At 37.6% G+C, this 17,815-nt stretch overlaps 1 protein-coding gene across 5 annotated transcripts in view; it reads right to left on the bottom strand.

The window, feature by feature from the left end:
• The window catches only part of RYR2 (ryanodine receptor 2), a 769,122-nt gene that overhangs the window by 592,528 nt on the left and 158,779 nt on the right, over window positions 1–17,815 (bottom strand). The window lies entirely within an intron of this gene.

The raw sequence follows: 17,815 nt of genomic DNA, 5'->3' as shown, positions 1-17,815 counted from the left end.
TACCTGAGTGAAGTCATTGAGGCATTTATTGCATGCATGGTCCTAACAGAGTTAAACAGATGTACTATAAAAACAAAAGCTGTAAAATCTATATTACAAGCAAAAACAAAATTTCGTATGAATGAAGAAGAAAGGAGTAAAAAATCAGTTTGCTGCCTGGGAATCTCTAGCTGAAGACTGATGATGGGAAATAAAAACCAAGAAAATATCCCTGTGGTTCATGTTGAAGATGCTTTTCCAAAAGATGATTTAGTCAAACAGTGACTGAAATACAACACAAAACAGCATTTCTTTTGAAATAGATGGATTTTTCCAAATCATGTATCATCTTTATATTAATTCTACTAAGATTCTGCAAAAACACTTAAGCATTATGATTTATTGCTGGGGCATTAACATTTTTGAAAACCTTTGTATCCTTGGCTCAGCCTCTCTGCATTGTGCATGTCAGTGTAACATTCCAACCTATGATCCACCTAAGAGATCTTGGACTCTTTGAATTGTCTGTCTTCTCTTTCAGTTTAACCAGGAGCAGGTCTCCCTCTCCAAATAATCACTTTTTTCTCTCTCTCTGCTCCTTGCTGCATGATTCTATTCTACCCTCTCCTGTTCATGAAATACCTGTGGAGAGAGCGGTCTTTGTTCAATGAAGTTCTCCCTTTTGTGTGTTCTTCCCACACTCCTGACTGAACCACAATGGCCACCAAGGGGCAGCTATTAGGTTGTCATCAGAGCCCTTTTTCCTACTCAACTCTGCAAAGAGGAAGTCTCTTGTGGCAGTTGAACATAATGAAGCTTCCAACCCACTGATAGCCTGCAGGTCTATGACATTGAATGTGCTCATTTTTCATGTTTTCTTCACCCTGCAGTTACCTTAACTACCTTTCTTATTAAAGATTACCCCTGGCAGGAATCTTTCTGATAAAAGAAAGGGGAGCCTTGGGCAGGAGTAGGGGAGTGGGTACTGTAACTATGAAAGTCTGTGTAATTTAAAACTTGATAGCAAAAAAAAAAAAAAAAAAAAAAGCAACAAAAATGTAGCTGTAGCTAAAAACAGATTTTAAAGAAACAATTATTCTTCATGACACGCAAATACTTACTCTTCTGGACTTGTTTAATAGCTTTGAGGGTTTTTTCCTTTCTCTGTTTTTCAAGCAATCTCATATAAGTTCAGAAAGAAAATCATTGTAGAACAGTTAATAATGAGGTAACAATCATTTAAAGATCTTAGCCGCAAATTAAAATGAAAAGTAAATAACAGTAATGCTTGTACTAGTACCTGTCTTAGACAAAAGAAAATTCAATATTGTATGTGCCAGTTTGAATGTATTATGTCCCCCAGAAAAAGCTATATCCTTTGATGTAATCTTGTGGGGCAGACGTTTTAATGTTCATTGGATTGGAATTCCACATTTCTCTGGAAATGTGCCCCACCCAACTGTAAGTGATAACTCTGATGAGATAATTTCCATGGAGGCGTGGCCCCACCCATTCAGGGTGGGCCTTGATCAGTGGAGCCATATAAATGAGCTGACAAACAGAAGGAACTCAGTGCAGCTGCGAGTGAACTTTTGAAGAAGAGCTACAGCCAAGAGGGACACTTTGAAGAAAGTATAGGAGCTGCAGATGAGAGACAGTTTGAAGACAGCCGTTGAAAGCAGACTCTTGCTCCAGAGAAGCTAAGACAGGACAAATACCCCAGTGCAACTAAGAGTGACATTTTTGAGGAACTGCAGCTAGAGAGGAACGTCCTGGGAGAAAGCCATTTTGAAACCAGAACTCTGGAGCAGACACCAGCCACGCGCCTTCCCAGCTAACAGAGGTTTTCCAGACACCATTAGCCATCCTCCAGTGAAGGTACCCAATTGCTGATGTGTTACCTTGGACACTTTATGGCCTTAAGACTGTAACTGTGTAACCAAATAAACCCCCTTTTATAAAAGCCAATCCGTCTCTGGTGTTTTGCATTCCGGCAGCATTAGCAAACTAGAACATTGTATCTTTCAATTATACCAATAATCACTTGCAAAATAATATCCAAAACCACAAAAAATAGGGTTATAACAAGGACAAAAATTTCTACTCCTCTTCCATTTTAAAACTGACAATCCTGTGTTCTAAATTTCCCACTGTTCAGCTAAATTTATGTATTAAGCTAATGGCCATCAAATCGTGTAATCAAATAGATGGAATCAAAACATCAAAAACAAACACTATTTAAAAAATAAAACTCATGATGTGAAATGCTATTTCTGAGAAAAAAAAAATCAAATATATGAAAGCAAAAGCCACAAACAACGAGGCCAAAAATTATAGGAGGAAGTTTAATTGGACTCAAAATGAGAAAGAAGTTATCAATGTAACTTGAGGATTAAAATGTTTCATAATAAATACTGCTGTCCAAAAAGTTGAAGAAATGAACCTACTTAAAAAGAATAGCAATGATAAATCACAAACAATTTGATAATGCTGCTGGTACAGACGGGGGCCAAGTTGAGCAATAAAAGTAAGGAAAAGAAAGAAAACAGATTAAAACACTGGGAGCATAAAACAACTTCAGACAAAAGCTGCATGTACAATTAAAGTAAATGTTCAACATTTGTCTATTGACAAACCTGTTTTAGATTCTGTGAAGAGACAGAACAGAGATTTTCCAATTCAAAATTAGGCTATAAATCTTCCCTAATCAGCACGACCCTTACAGAATATTATCTTTGTGAGTTTTTCCTCCCAACTTGATACTTTAAAAGTCCTCAATCTACATCTAACCTGGGTCTAAATTTGTGGAAGTTTTGTTTTTGACAGTTCTGTGACCTCAATCTATTTATGCATTTTAATGGCAATGAACTTTTCCCTACATGTTCTAACCCAGCATCCTTACTGTTCCTAGGCCCTGACAAAGATGGAAATATAGCTGATTGTTATTTCAACATTAATAGGTATTCATTTACCTTTAGAAGCATGTGTAGAAATTGTCTCATGAAGTCACTTAATGTGTGGGAAGCCTGCACGGCCAAAGCTCCAGAGGTCACCAGAAGGAGTTCAAACAGAACCAAAGGGGCTGGTAACTATCAACTTATCTTTAACAAGCACTGATAAACCATTAAACAATGAATGATTTAAATAACAACAATCCCTTGGTATTTATGAGACAGACTTCAAGAGCTTTGCTATAAATGGCTGTGACAAGGGAGCCTCTAATGGAAGAAAATAAGCACTAAATGTGGAAACATGACTTTTTCCCTAAATTTCTAAATAACCCCACCTGTGCGTGAATGCACTTTGATAGTAACATTTAAGCAGAAGGGAGTGGCGATCTTGTTTGGGCAATCCAGTAGTTGCCTCCCTTCTGGTGAGAGCACCTTGTTTTTCCTCATTTGAGGGAACCTCTCCTCCCAGAGTCTCGGTCCAAGTGATCTGGGTAGAGCTGATTACACTGCTCCCAACCCTGGTCCCAGGAGGTTCCAGGACCTTCCATCTTCCTAGTGACCTGATCCAAGATGGTGCAACAGGACTCAATCCTGACAAGGGAACTAACCGTTGGGAAGGAGAAGCTCTCTCTTTCTGCCAGTCTCAAAACTAATAGAATGTATGCATGGAGCTGCTGGTGACCGTCTTACCATCTATGGGGGAAACCTGCTTGCAGCTGAAGCCAAAGCTGAAGAAAGTGTGGCAGGAAATAAAGGGGGACTAGTTGAATGGCACTGTTTGAATCTGTGGAAACAGCCATGCTGCAATTTACATTACATCTACCCTTGGACTTTCCAATTACATGAGACAATAATACAACCCTCCTTTATTCTGACCTAAACCACTTTGAGACGGATTTCTGCACATACCCAAAGGAGTTCCAATACACCAAAATGCTCATATCATCAATAACTCAAATGACTCAAAATAGCATCGGCAAGATTAGAACTTCAAATTCATCAGAATATTAGAACTTAAAATTCACAGAATCTTAAACCGAAAACCTTTTCTGTTGCAAGTAGGTAATTTTCTAGAAGACATTTCCTTGAGGACCTTGTGCTGAAGGGATTTTCATGTGGTTATTACTCATCTGCAAGAATTCATGTTATGTAGTTTTTTAATCCCTGACTTCACAGTAACATCTGAAAAATGCCTGAATATTAAACTCTTTCCAGTTGTTACAAAATTTCTGTGATCACATAATGCCCTTTGGCTCAAAAGTACCCACTTCATCTACTTAACTTGATTTCAACTTCATTAGAATTTTTTCAAATCATCTTTCTGCTTTCCATTGTCTAGGGGTTAGAAGGCTCTAACTAGCTTTGCCACTAATTTAGGTGTATGATTACGGGCAAGGCACTTATGTCCCTGAATCTCAGTTTACTCTTTTGAATAATGAGGAGGTTGTACAAAACAAGTTCTTAAGTCTCTTCTAGTTCTTAAAATTCTCCTTGGATTCTTTACATATGATTTTATTGCCTTCCAAACTTTCGCAAAAAATGCTGATCAAATGAATGCTTAGGCATAATGAAACGAAACCCTGGATTTAAGAGATAATAGAAAAATATGACTTTTAACAAATAATAGGCATAATCAAATCATCAATCACCAACATATTGTGATTCTATCCTTATGAGTACTTCCTAGAAAAATAAAATTCTTTCACTGACCACAAATTCTCTAGTAATATCAGTTGTTCTCTTCCCTTCCTTTGTTTCTCTGAAGAGTTGAAGTCCATAAACTAGTCAAGAAAATTATGCCCTTCTATCATTCACATTTCAGCAATTTACTGAGTGCTACCATGTACCAATTAAAAAGACTATACTCCGTTGTCCACTCAGAGGTATACAAACACGTGACAACTGTATTTAAAATGAAGCACTTAGTCTGACCATAGAATAATTCGAAATACAAACTGTTTCCAAAATTAGCTACAGGGATATATATTTCATTCATTCTAAGACATTTTTTTTTTTACATTTTAACATATTTGAATTAAAGACGCATCATACACGGATTATACACAGTTAGCAAAACCCAAAGCCTGCCATGGTATAACTATTCTGGAGAAGTCAGAACCCAGTTAAAATTATGTCCGTCAATGGATCAACAATACACAATACATGTGACTTCTCTCTCCATTACTGGTTATGCTTAGCAGCACAGGTTTCTAACAAGATTTGCCTGCTTCCCGAAATGCCAGCTTCCTTTAAGCTAACAATGAAGAGTTGGTATATATTGTGGCATTCATTTCATGCCATTTCCATTTGTTCTAAAGTGATAACATCTGTAACGTTCTTTGACAAGTAAAAAATGCTGCACCATACGAAGATTACCATTTTCATTTGTTCACTTACATGCAAGATGGAATATTCTTTCTACACTAAGAAACTGACCCAAAGAAAAATAAGGGTAATTTAAGTAAATAAAGTAACTTTAATATGAAATCTCAGAGTTGGAAGAAAACTTTAGAGGTCATTAGACCAACTTCCCAACCACTGTGAGCATCCTCTATACAGCATCCTTGACTCTTATTTTGGATTTGGGCTTTTTTTGGGGGGAGGGGGCAGAATAAAACACTTCACTTACTACGTTTTAATTTAAATATCTACCTAAGGAATATTTCATCATAATTTTAGAGCCAAAGAGGAACTTACAGACCATCCAGTGCAACTCTCTAATTCTACTATCATGAAACTAAAACCAGGGAGGTTTGGTAAAATACTCAAGTCCATCAAGCTAGTTAGTAACAGAGTCATGATTAGCACATCAATTTCAAACTTCTCATCCTGATTTTTCTACTGCAGCATAAAACAGTTTCACCAAAGTAATTTATAAAAAAAAAAAATAAAGGTGTTGGGAGGGGGGTGCAGACAACATATAAACCCAGGGTCACCATTAGGGTTATATTTGGATTCAGTTTTTTTTGTTTTTTGTTTTTTGTTTTTTAATAATTATAGAATATCCAGAGCTTTTTTGAGAGTTCTGTGCTCTTACAGAGGTCATGAAAAAGGCTTTGGAGACTTTTCCCAAGCTCTCTGGAGAGAACAACAGGCTTTTTCCATGTAACCTACTGGAAGGGCACCTACTTAAAGAACATGAGTACTCACCTAAGACAAAAAAAAAAATGGGGAGGGGGATTCACTGGACTGGGGTCCTGCCTGAGGCTCATCAAAAAAGAGCAGAAGGGATAACGAGTATACGGTACAACAAAGCCATTAGTACAACTCCCCTAGATTTTTAATACTGTTCCTTAACTACTGGTGTCATTTTTTATTATGCAAGAGTGGAGGTGAACACACAATGACTCAATGAATCCCCACCTCCCCTGTTATTTCCAAGCTGCAATAATGTGCCAGCTTAAATCATCTAGTACTGAATCTTGCTCATCAAGAGGCAATTTAGTGAATGTCATTTTGTACTGATTACGTACATGGTGGCAGCACTGACAATAGGAATTCAGGGGTGATTAAGAAATGTTTACTGCCTTCAAAGGCTTTTCAGATTTGTGGAGGAAACAGGCAAATAAATAGAGTACAAAGTCAGCTAATGCTATAAATAAAAGCGCTATGCCTGTGAAAGCATGTAGGAGATAGATCTAATGCAGGAGTTTGGCTGATAGCAAGGCAGGGAGGGGAAGGACATCCCACACAGAGCAAAAGCCATGTGCAAAGACACAGTTCCCAAAGAGCAACATTTATTCCGTTAACAGGAAGAACTTCTCGGTGCAATAGTGAGGACTGCATAACCAGGGATAGGACGTGGGAGGAGAAAGGAAGCAGAGGGGACCAATTATAAGAGAAAAGGCTATAAAAGCAGATTAGGAACAAATTCTGGCGTTTCCTCAGATCACTTCCCCAATTGGCTGGAAAATCTATATTCTAAGGCCCCATTTGCCACAAATGGAATGGAAAATCTGCCAAAGCACAATGGGAAGAATTGTAAAGTTTTGAAAAACTGGGCAAGAGATGAACTAACTATCCCTAATAATTATAATTCTGCCAACAAAAAAAGGATACTAGCTCCCTTTGACAATGGTGACCTCACACCACCAGGAAAATGCTTAAACTTCTGAAAATACCTGGGATTCTAATACTTTTATCATACCAGGGAATTAAACACCAGGTGAAAACAACAGACTATGATAAAAGATACTATCAAAGCATATGGCTGTCTCTTGGCTTAAGCACTAATGACAATCTTAATGAGCAAGCCAAATGATCTTTTCTAATGAGAAAATCCTAAGAGAGGGGAAAGAAATACTTTTATCCAAGCTCCCTCTCTCCCTGCTGAGAATATTTAAATCTTAAGTATTCCTCAGAGTCCCCAAAATATTGCAGAGTAAAACGCTGGTGGAAAAGTCAGATGCTCTCTTGGTATACTACACAATGCAGCAACTGTTAAGAAAGAAAAAAGAAAAATTAAGACCTCATTCAAAAGGGCTGCTGAATGATCAATTGCCAGCACTCATAATTGCAGAGATGCAAAAAATGGGCATTTTTCAGAGTAATAACAGTAACACATACATGTTTGCATATATGTGCAGAAGTTCACACTGTTTTTTGTATTATACATTTTATTAAGTTTATATTATAAAAATATTATAAGTTTATGAGAAAAACTGCTGCTTCCTACCCTGAACACATTAAGTGTCTGCATGAGGAAGGAGGAGAGAACAGATCTGCTTGGGAAAACTGCATTATGTTGATGTTGACCCAGATAGAAGGATTATTCGAGGGCCTCAAATCATCCTGACTGGTCTGGTGACTGTTGGGGATTGAATCACGTACCCCACAAAAGACATCTACAAGTCATAGCCTGCATGGCTGTGAACTCATTTGTAAACAGGACCTTTGACGATGTTAGTAGATAAGGACTCATCTGTGACTAGGATATTCAAAGACCCTATTTAGAGGCAGCCAAATTGAATTAGGGTGGGCCATATGGTGAAGTTCTTACATGGAGAAGAAATCCAGAGACACAGACAACCGAGCAGGAGAAGTAGAATCCAAAGGAGAAGGCCTGTGGCAGAGGCAGAGGTGCAAGCCAAGGAACTGCAAGCCAGCACCCGAATGCTACAGACTCCAGGAGAAAGCATGACTTGTCAAGACTTGGATGTCCACTTCTGGCCTCCAAAACGAGAAGACAATAAATTCCTGATGTTAAACCAACCCACTGAGTGATATTTATCAGAGCCAACCTGCAAAACTAAGACAGTATCCTTAGTTTTTCACAAATGAGCAACTCACAAATGCTAGTAAGTAATTGCTAAAGAATATTCCATTATGCAATTAAAAACTAAGTTAAAGTATTACTGTAAAGGTCAATTGCTAAGTTATTATAGATCTGAAGTGAATCACAGGTCTAATATTGACTTGGACATACTGGGTACGACAGATCAAAGGAAGAGAAACCCAGAGCAGCCCATCTGGCTGACTGTTATACAGCTCTCATCAAGGCTTGTCACAGTGGAAAAGGAGATCAAGACCTCCTTCAGAAATTGCAGCATCCTCACAGTACATCCTAGTAAGTGATCAAAGGATACTGATAGACCCTCCAACCATTCCCACTCCACTTTCAGAAAAGGACCACACCAAAAATGTTATTTTTAGATCTCCTCTAAATAATATTTCAGAGCACCCCATTCCATTAAGAGATTCTACCATCAAAAAACTGCATCTTAAATTACTTAAACATTAATTTTTCTCTTATTATCTGCCCACAGGATAAAAAGTCTATTGCCTGCTATCCAGTATTTCCTGTAACTTATTTTTTAAATATCAATTTTATTGATATTCACATACCATATAATCATCTGAAGTGTACAATCAATTGTTCACAGTATCATCATATAGTTACGTTTCATCACAATTTTTGAACATTTCCATTACTAAAAAAATAAGAATAAAAATAAAAATAAAAGTAAAACAGAACACCCAAAACATCTCATAACCCTCCTCCCCCCTTATTATTCATTTGCTTTTTGTCCCCATTTTTCTACTCATCTGTCTATACACTGAATAAAGGGAGTGGGAGCCACAAGGTTTTCACAATGACATGGTCACACCATGTAAGCTACATAGATACACAGTCATCTTCAAGAATCAAGGTCGATTCAACAGTTTCAGGTATTTCCTTCTAGCTATTCTAATACATTAAAATTAAAAAGGGGTATCTATATATGCATAAGAATAACCTCCAGAATGACTTCTCAACTCCATTTGAAATCTCTCAGCCATTGAAACTTTTTATTTCATTTCTCTTCCCCCTTCTGGTTAAGAAAGCTTTCTCAATCCCACGACACCAGGTCCAGGCTCATCCCCAGGAGTCATGTCCCACATTGCCAGGGAGATTTACACCCCTGGGAGTCATGTCCCATGTAGGGGGGAGGGCAGTGAGTTTACCTGCCAAGTTGGCTTAGAGAGGCCACATCTGAGCAACAAAAGAGGTTCTCTGGGGATGACTCTTAGGCACAATTATAAGTAGGCTCAGCCTCTCCTTTGCAGTAATAAGTTTCATAAGGGCAAGCCCCAAGATCAAGGTCTCAGCCTGCTAAACTGGTAGTCCCCAATGCTTGCAAGAATTATCAGGAATTCCCCAGCTGGGGAAGTTTAATATTTCCACATTTTTCCCCAGTCTCTCAAGAGGGCTTTGCAAATCTTTTTATTCTCTGCCCAAACTACTCTTGGATGTTGCTGGGCTTCATGCTAACCTGTACAAACCAACCAGATCTTACCCCCTATTCAAGGTTCCATGTAATTATGGTGTTTGGTTAAATTGACCATACACTGATACTTATTTTTAATATTGTAAAGAGTTTTAGATTCCAGAGTTGATTTGAGTTCTAGTATCAGTGTTACTATCTGTCCAACCTTGGATAAACCATTTAAATTTCCTGAACCTAAATCCCCTCATCTACAAAATAAAATATCAGTCAAATTTGTAGATACCTAGGGGTTTTACTAAGTCAATATTCATCGTGTAACTATAGGTTGGTTATTATTCCTTAGCCTCTCTTTAAACATATGTCTATGCCCATCTGCATTTTTCCTAAATTTCTAATCCTTTTCTGGTACTTTCCAAGAAAGAAATAGTGATATTTCCTTCTAGCTATTCTAGTACACTAAAAACTAAAAAGTGATTCTTTATAATGCATAAGAATAACCTCCAGAATGACCTCTCAACTCCATTTGAAATCTCTCAGCCACTGAAACTTTATTTTGTTCCATTTAATGACTGGTGTTTTGAAAAGTGAATGGATGACAGGACACTATGGGGGACCATATTCCCTCAGAATATAACGGGATGACTGGGGCTATGAGAAAATTCTTAGTCACAATTCAGAGTAATGTTGGGATAAAGGTAAGTATGTGATAGACACAAAGACTTGTTTCAAATGCTTATCTTGAACATACAGACACACAAACTAAAGTTAGCATTTGTTCTTTTGAATGATGGCACATCAATCCCTTACCTTTTCCCCTAAAAACCATCTCATTACCATGGGTCTGAGCCTTAATGGATGATGGAAAAGTATCTCAACAGAAGATAAAGAACAGGCACCTATACTCTCTTAGACCTTGTTACTTATGAGATAGGAGTAATCATAACTTTATCTTCACATTTGCCTGTAATGCCAATCAATTTACAATAACCAAACCAAAACTTTTCTGTTTGAAAATCCACTCAAGAATTCATTCTACCATCCCCTGCTTGCTTGCTAGGAGGAGAAGGAACTGTGCCACAAATTCAAATTAACTGATCTTCATATCCAGAAGCCATTTTGAGAGTCAGCCCTTAGTTTACAGAAACCATAAAACTAACTGAGATAAGTCATCTGGTCCCTCATGCCAAGATCAGAAGTTATTTGGATCCCCATGTGTGCCGGTTTGGATTTATTATGTCTCCCAAAATGCCATGTTCTTTAATGCAATCTTGTGTGGGCAGATGTAGTAGTGTTGATTAGGTTGGAATCTTTGGATTAGGTTGTTTCGAAGGAGATGTGACCTACCCAACTGCGGATCCTACCTCTGACTGGATTACTTCCATGGATGTGTGGCCCCACCCATTCAGTACTTCCAAAAAAGTCACACAGGCCCAGACACTTGCTGCAGCTTAGAGAGATATTTTGGAGATGGCCATTGAGAGCAGACTTTTGCTGATGCTCTGGAGATACTAGCCCAGAGTCTGCCTGGAGAAGCTAAGCCTAGAGACATTTTGGAGAATGGCATTTTTGAAATGCAACCAGGGAGCATGCAAACGCCAGCCACGTGCCTTCCAAGCTAACAGAGGTTTTCCAGACACCAATGGCCTTTCTTCAGTGAAGGTATACTCATGTTTATGCCTCGATTTGGACACTTCTATGGCTATAGAACTATAAATTTGTAACCAAATAAAACCCCTTTATAAAAGCCAATCCATTTCTGGTATGTTGCATAACAGCAGTATTAGCAAACCGGAACACCACGTAAGCTCAGCAGCTGAACACCAACTGCTGATTCACTTTCCAGGCTGCTCTGTGTAGCTGGATGGCAGATCCACAATAATTGGGCAGCAGTGACCAGGAGGAGACTGGGCAGCAGCAGAGGGGAACTCCCTACACCAAGAGGGGTCTTTGGCTAGAAGCCATAAAGCACCTCTTATTTAAAGGACAGCTGTTCAGAATTTTCTTTCAGCTTTTGCCAAATACTAAATAAAGAGGAAAAGTCAACACATATGTACTGGATTGGAGAAAACAGATCAAAGAGTAAAACCCAATCCTTTGACAATGAGTCAGGAGTTTGGAGAGGATGCCTGGGCTTCTGAACCAAAACCCTTCCGAGGGACCCATCTGCAACTCAACCCACAAGGAGAGCTTCAGGAAGAGCAGAAGACACAATTTCTGCAGCACCCATAAGCTACTTTAAAAATTTAACTAGATTCTTCAGCATTAAAAAAATCACAAAACTGTGAGTTTCTTGAACATAGGGACTATGTATATAAACTTTATGTGCAATGTCTGGAAATTAGTATGTACCAATGAATGTGGCTGAATGAAAGAATGACTGAATAAAGTATTACACTTTAATTTCCACATATCTAAACAGAATATTCAGACTGTGTAACAATACTTTACAATGTCCAGAACAATATTATCCTTGACTCCACCATTTGTTTAATATTCATAACAAGAGGAAAATTAATTTACAATTATAAGCTTACATTCACATTTACATATTTCAGTTTATCCCCTCAGTTGAGAAGTTTGAGACCACTCCAATATTGGGTATGTAAAAACATATTTTAACACCTTAGACTCAGTGGCAAGCCAACTCCCAGTGAAGACATATCTTACATGTAAACTTTTGCATATTTCATAGACTCTGTATGGAGAGGAATCCATGAAGGAATTAAATATCATAATTTACTAATTAGCCACAACCATTCTCCGGGAAGTGGTGCCAATTCTGTCTACACATAACAAACAGGTTGATGAAAAAGGGGTGGGGGTTGCCAGAAGAAGGGGTGAAAAAGAACCATTACAAAGGCTCTGTACAATTTTTATGATTCCATGACCTTTTATGATCCCTGGGAATCTGTGTCTGTAGGAGGAAAGGCAGTTAGGGAGGAGATTTGATACCTGCAGAAGAATAAAGGGTTTCACTGTAAGGTCAAGGTCACTTCAGGACATTTTAACAACAAAAGGTAGGCAGTTCTATCAATCAGGGAAAAACACAAATTCAGGGCATTCACTGTGAGATGCTCCACCACCCTGATGACATCACTCCCCATGGTGCATCCCTGAGGTCAGTTACCTGATATTTCCTTCTACAGTCCTAGCACTGACAAATAGGCCCAATATCTTATATGTCTTCAGTAAATGCTTACTAGCTATATTCAAGATACTGTCCTTAGAAAACATAATTATCTATAAAGTAATTTAAACACAGAATTAACACCAAATCTTTGCATACAAAATAACAAAAATAGGCAAAGGCAGAGAGTTGAAGTATAACCCATCACATTCGATCAAGAAAAAATAGGCACCATGGGTTTTTTTGTTGTTGTTGTTGTTGTTTGTTTTTTAATTTAAAGCCTTTGTTTCTTTAGTGTAATTGGTAGGGCTTGGGTTATTTGATGGTTCAAAAAAATCAAAGATTTAGGAGACCGTAGGATCGGCTTCCATTGGAGAATGGGAGGTCAACATTCTTATTAGAAGGCTTTATAAAATACAGGAGGCCCTGGTATGAGAGAATCTTCTTCCTAGAAACTGAAAAGACCTTGAGGACCTTGAGGTTGGGAGCAAAAACTATTATCCCTGCAAATATTTGAGAGCTTGCCTAGAACTTCTAAAAGAAGTTCCTATAACTTTCCTTTGGGTATTTTACTGCTAATAATCAAAGTGGGAGAACACCAGGGAGAATTGTCCGATAGGGGGCATGATCCAGATTTCTAGCTAGGTGTCTAAAAAGAAAGGTAAGAGAAGATCCAATTAAACAAAATCAGAAATGAGAAGGGGAAAATTGCTATGGAACCTGAAGCAATTTTAAAAATGAAAAGAGTATACTATGAACAACTGTACACCAACAAACTAGACAATTTGGAGGAAAGAGATAATCTTCTGGGAACAAATGAACAGCCTAGACTGACCCAAGAAGAAACAGAAGACCTCAGCAAACCAATCACAAGTAGAGATCCAATCAGTCATCAAAAAGCTTCCTATAAATAAAAGCTCAGGGCCAGATGGCTTACAGGGGAATTTTACCAAACTTTTGAAAAAGAACTGACACCATTCCTGCTCAAACTCTTTCAAAAAATTAAAGAAAAAGGAACATATTACCTAACTCATTTTATGAAGCTAACATCACTCTAATACCAAAAATCGGATAAAGATACTACAAGAAAGGGAAACTACAGGCCAATCTCCCTAATAAATACAAATGCAAAAATGCTCAACAAAACACTTGCAAATCAAATCCAAAGACAGCTTAAAAGAATCATACACCACGACCAAGTAAGGTTCATTCTAGGCATGCAAGGATGGTTCAATGTAAGAAAATCAATCAACGTGATACAACATATTAACAAATCGAAACAGAAAAATCAAATGATCATCTCAATAGATGCTGAAAAAGCATTTGACAAAATTCAGCATCCATTTTTTGATAAAAGCACTTCAAAATGTAAGAATTGAAGGAAATTTCCCCAATATAATAAAGGGCATATATGAAAAATCCACAGCCAGCATACTACTCAAAGGTGAGAGACCAAAAGCCTTCTACCTAAGATCGGCAACGAGACAAGGATGCCCACTATTATTCAGCATTGTGCTAGAAATTCTAGCCAGAGTAATCCAGCAAGACAAAGAAATAAAAGGCACCCAAAATGGAAATGAAGAAATAAAACTGTCATTATTTGCAGATGATATGATCACGTATTTGGAAAATCCTGAGAAACTGACAACAAAGCTACCTAAGCTAATAAACAAATTCAGCAAAGTGGCAGAATACAGGATTAATGCATAAAAGTCAGTAATGTTCCTATATGCTACAAATGACCTAACTGAAGAGACACTCAAGAAAAAAATTTCATTCACAATAGCAAGTAAAAAAATCAAATACCTAGGGATAAAGTTAACCAAGGATGTAAAAGACCTCTAACACAGAAACTGACAAAACTTTACTAAAAGAAATCAAAGAGGACATAAATAGGTGGAAAAATATTTCATCTTCATGGATAGGAAGGCTAAAGGTAATTAAAACATCAATTCTACCCAAACTCATCTACAGACTCAATGCAATTCCGATCAAAAGTCTAACAACCTACTTTGAATACTTGAAAAGCTAGTCATCAAATTTATTTAGAAGGGGAAGGGGCCTTGAGTTGCCAAAAATATTCTAAAAAAGAAGAATGAAATGGGAGGACTTAAACTCTCTGCCTTGAAAGCCTAATATAAAGCCACAGAAACGAAAACAGCATGGAACTGGCACAAAGACAGACATGTTGATCAATGGAATCGAATCAAAAGTTCAGAAACAGACCCCAAGATCTATGGTCGACTGATTTTTTATAAGGCCCCCAAATCCACTGAACTGGGACAGAACAGTCTCTTCAACAAATGGGGCTGGGAGAAGAGGATATCCATATCCAAAAAAATGAAGGTGATCACACCCTATACAAAAATTAACTCAAAGTGGATCAAAGACCTCAATATAAAAGACAGTATCATTAAACTCCAAGAAGATAATGTAGGGAAACATCTTCAAGACCTGGTATTAGGAAGTAGCTTCTTAGACCTTACACCTAACACACAAGCAATGAAAGAAAAAATAGACAAATGGGAATTCCTCAAAAAGGTCAAAAAAGTGAAGAGGCAGCCAACTCAATGGGAAAAAAATATTTGTAAACCATATATCTGATAAGAGACTGATATCCAGCATATATAAAGAAATTCTACAACTCTACAACAGTAGTACAAACCACCCAGTTATAAAATGAGCAAAAGATATCAACAGACATTTTTCCAAAGAGGAAATACAAATGGCTAAAAAACACATGGAAAAATGTTCATCTTCACTAGCTACTAGGGAGATGCAAATCAAGACCACAATGAGATATCATCTCACACCAATAAAAAATGGCTGCCATTAAACAAACAGGAAACTACAAATGCTGGAGAAGACTGTAGAAATTGGAACTCTCATTCATTGCTGGTGGGAATGTATCACGGTACAGCCACTGTGGAAGACAGTTTGGCAGTTCCCCCAAAAACAAGATATCGAGTTACCCTACGATCCAGCAATTTCACTTCTTGGTATATACCCAGAAGAACTGAAAGCAGTGACCCAAACAGACATTTGCACACCAATGTTCATTGTAGCATTGTTCACAATTGCCAAGAGGTGGAAACAATCCAAGTGTCCTTCAACAGACCAGTAGCTAAACAAAATGTTGTATATACATACAACGGAATATTATGCAGCAATAAGAAGAAACAAAGTTCCTGAAACATATGGCAACATCGATGAATCTTGACGACATAATGCTGAGTAAAATAAGTCAGACACAAAAGGTAAGATATTGTATGCTGTCACTAATATGAACTCCCTGAACAATGCAAAAATCAGTGTCTTACAATGTAAAATATAGGGGAACTAGAGATAGACAGAAGCTAGTGAAGGCGGAATGATCATCTACTATGTACAGACATGCTAATGAAGGTGAATGCAAAGGTATGGGAATGGACACAGGTGGTGATAGTTCCTTAACAGGATTATAAGTATCAGTCCTGCTTTGAAGGTGAACATGATTGAAAGGGCTTGTTTAAAGATATGCATCCCACAAATGCTTGCATGATCTACTTGTGTAAGGTATGACACCGGTATAAAAAGTTAACAACAGAATGGTATATTTTGTGGGAAAAACTACATACTGCACATTATAGACAATATTTAGTAGGAATACCTTACCAGTACCACATTAATACTAGGAATAAATTACCAGGGGCTGATAAGAGCTTTGGGGTATTTGGGGTTATGATAATTGTTTAAAATTGAGAATGATGATGATTGTACAACTAAGTGATACACTGATTGTTTATTTTGGACAGAATATAGGCTATGTGAAATCAGGAACCCTCTATTTATTAAGTTAAGCCCTCGATCTTGAGGCTTGCTCCAATGAAACTTATGGCTGTAAAGGGGAGGCTAAGCCTACCTATAATTTTATGGCTATGAGTCAGCTCCAGAGAACCTCTTTTGTGGCTCAGATGTGGGCTTTCTCTCTATATGCCCAATTCTGCAAAAAAATTCATTACCCTCCCCGCTAGGTGGGACATGGCTCCCAGGGGAGTGAATCTCCCTGGTGACATGGGGCACAGCTCCCAGGAATGAGCCTGGCCTGGCATTGAGGGATTGAAAATCCCTTTTTGACCAAAAAGGGAAAAAGAAAGGTAACAAAATAAAGTTTCAGTGGCTAGGAGATTTCAAATATAGTGAAGAGGCTCCCCTGGAGGTTACTCGTATGCAAGCTTTAGCTAGATATTCCAAATGTCCACAGTATGCCAAGCCCTAACCAAAAGTAGGCATGAAAATACCAAAGAATACCTAGGTTCCTATCTGAGACTCTATAAAAGTTTTACTCACTCAGTTTACTTTACAGAAATTTAAATCTCCAGAGTCTTCCTATACCAAGTAAGTCCCAAAACCCTGAGGCAACAGCCTCTCCAAGAACATCAACCAGATGCAGCCCCCTTCCCCATATGTCAATACACCTTCTCCACATGAACAAGCTAGGTTGGTCACTGCTCAGATACCCCTGAAGACTGAGACAGTGATCCAAAGAGAAATAGGGGTAGCAACTGACAAGATAGGATTTAACAAAGGATTACGAATACTGAATCCTTATATAAATAATTTTATTTTAATCTCTAGAGTACTAGAATAGCTAGAAGGAAATAAATGGTGTGTTGGAACTGTAACATATAACATGCTTCAAAATTTGCTCTATAGCTACTTGTTAAATTATACTTTGAAAGTTATTACATTCTGTATATATATTATATTTCACAATAAGGAAATAACAAATTGTGGAACTGTAACCCATAACATTCTTTGAAATTTGCTCTGTAATTACTTCTTATGTTGTGTAACTACTTGTTAAATTGTGCTTTGAAAGTTATCACCTTTCAGTATATATGTTATACTTCACAATAAGGAAACAACTGAAATGGTGGAACTGTAACCCATAACATTCTTTGAGATTTGCTCTCTACTTAATAAATCGTACTTTGAATGTTATTACTTTTCTGTATATATATTTCACAATAAAAAAAATGTTAAAAATAAAAAAAAGAGGAAATTTTTTA

The sequence above is a fragment of the Choloepus didactylus genome, chromosome 2 (genome assembly GCF_015220235.1).
Source record: "Choloepus didactylus isolate mChoDid1 chromosome 2, mChoDid1.pri, whole genome shotgun sequence".
Lineage (NCBI taxonomy): Eukaryota > Metazoa > Chordata > Mammalia > Pilosa > Megalonychidae > Choloepus > Choloepus didactylus.
The sequence above is the reverse complement of the archived record's forward strand: the minus strand, read 5'-3'. Positions and strand labels throughout refer to the sequence as shown.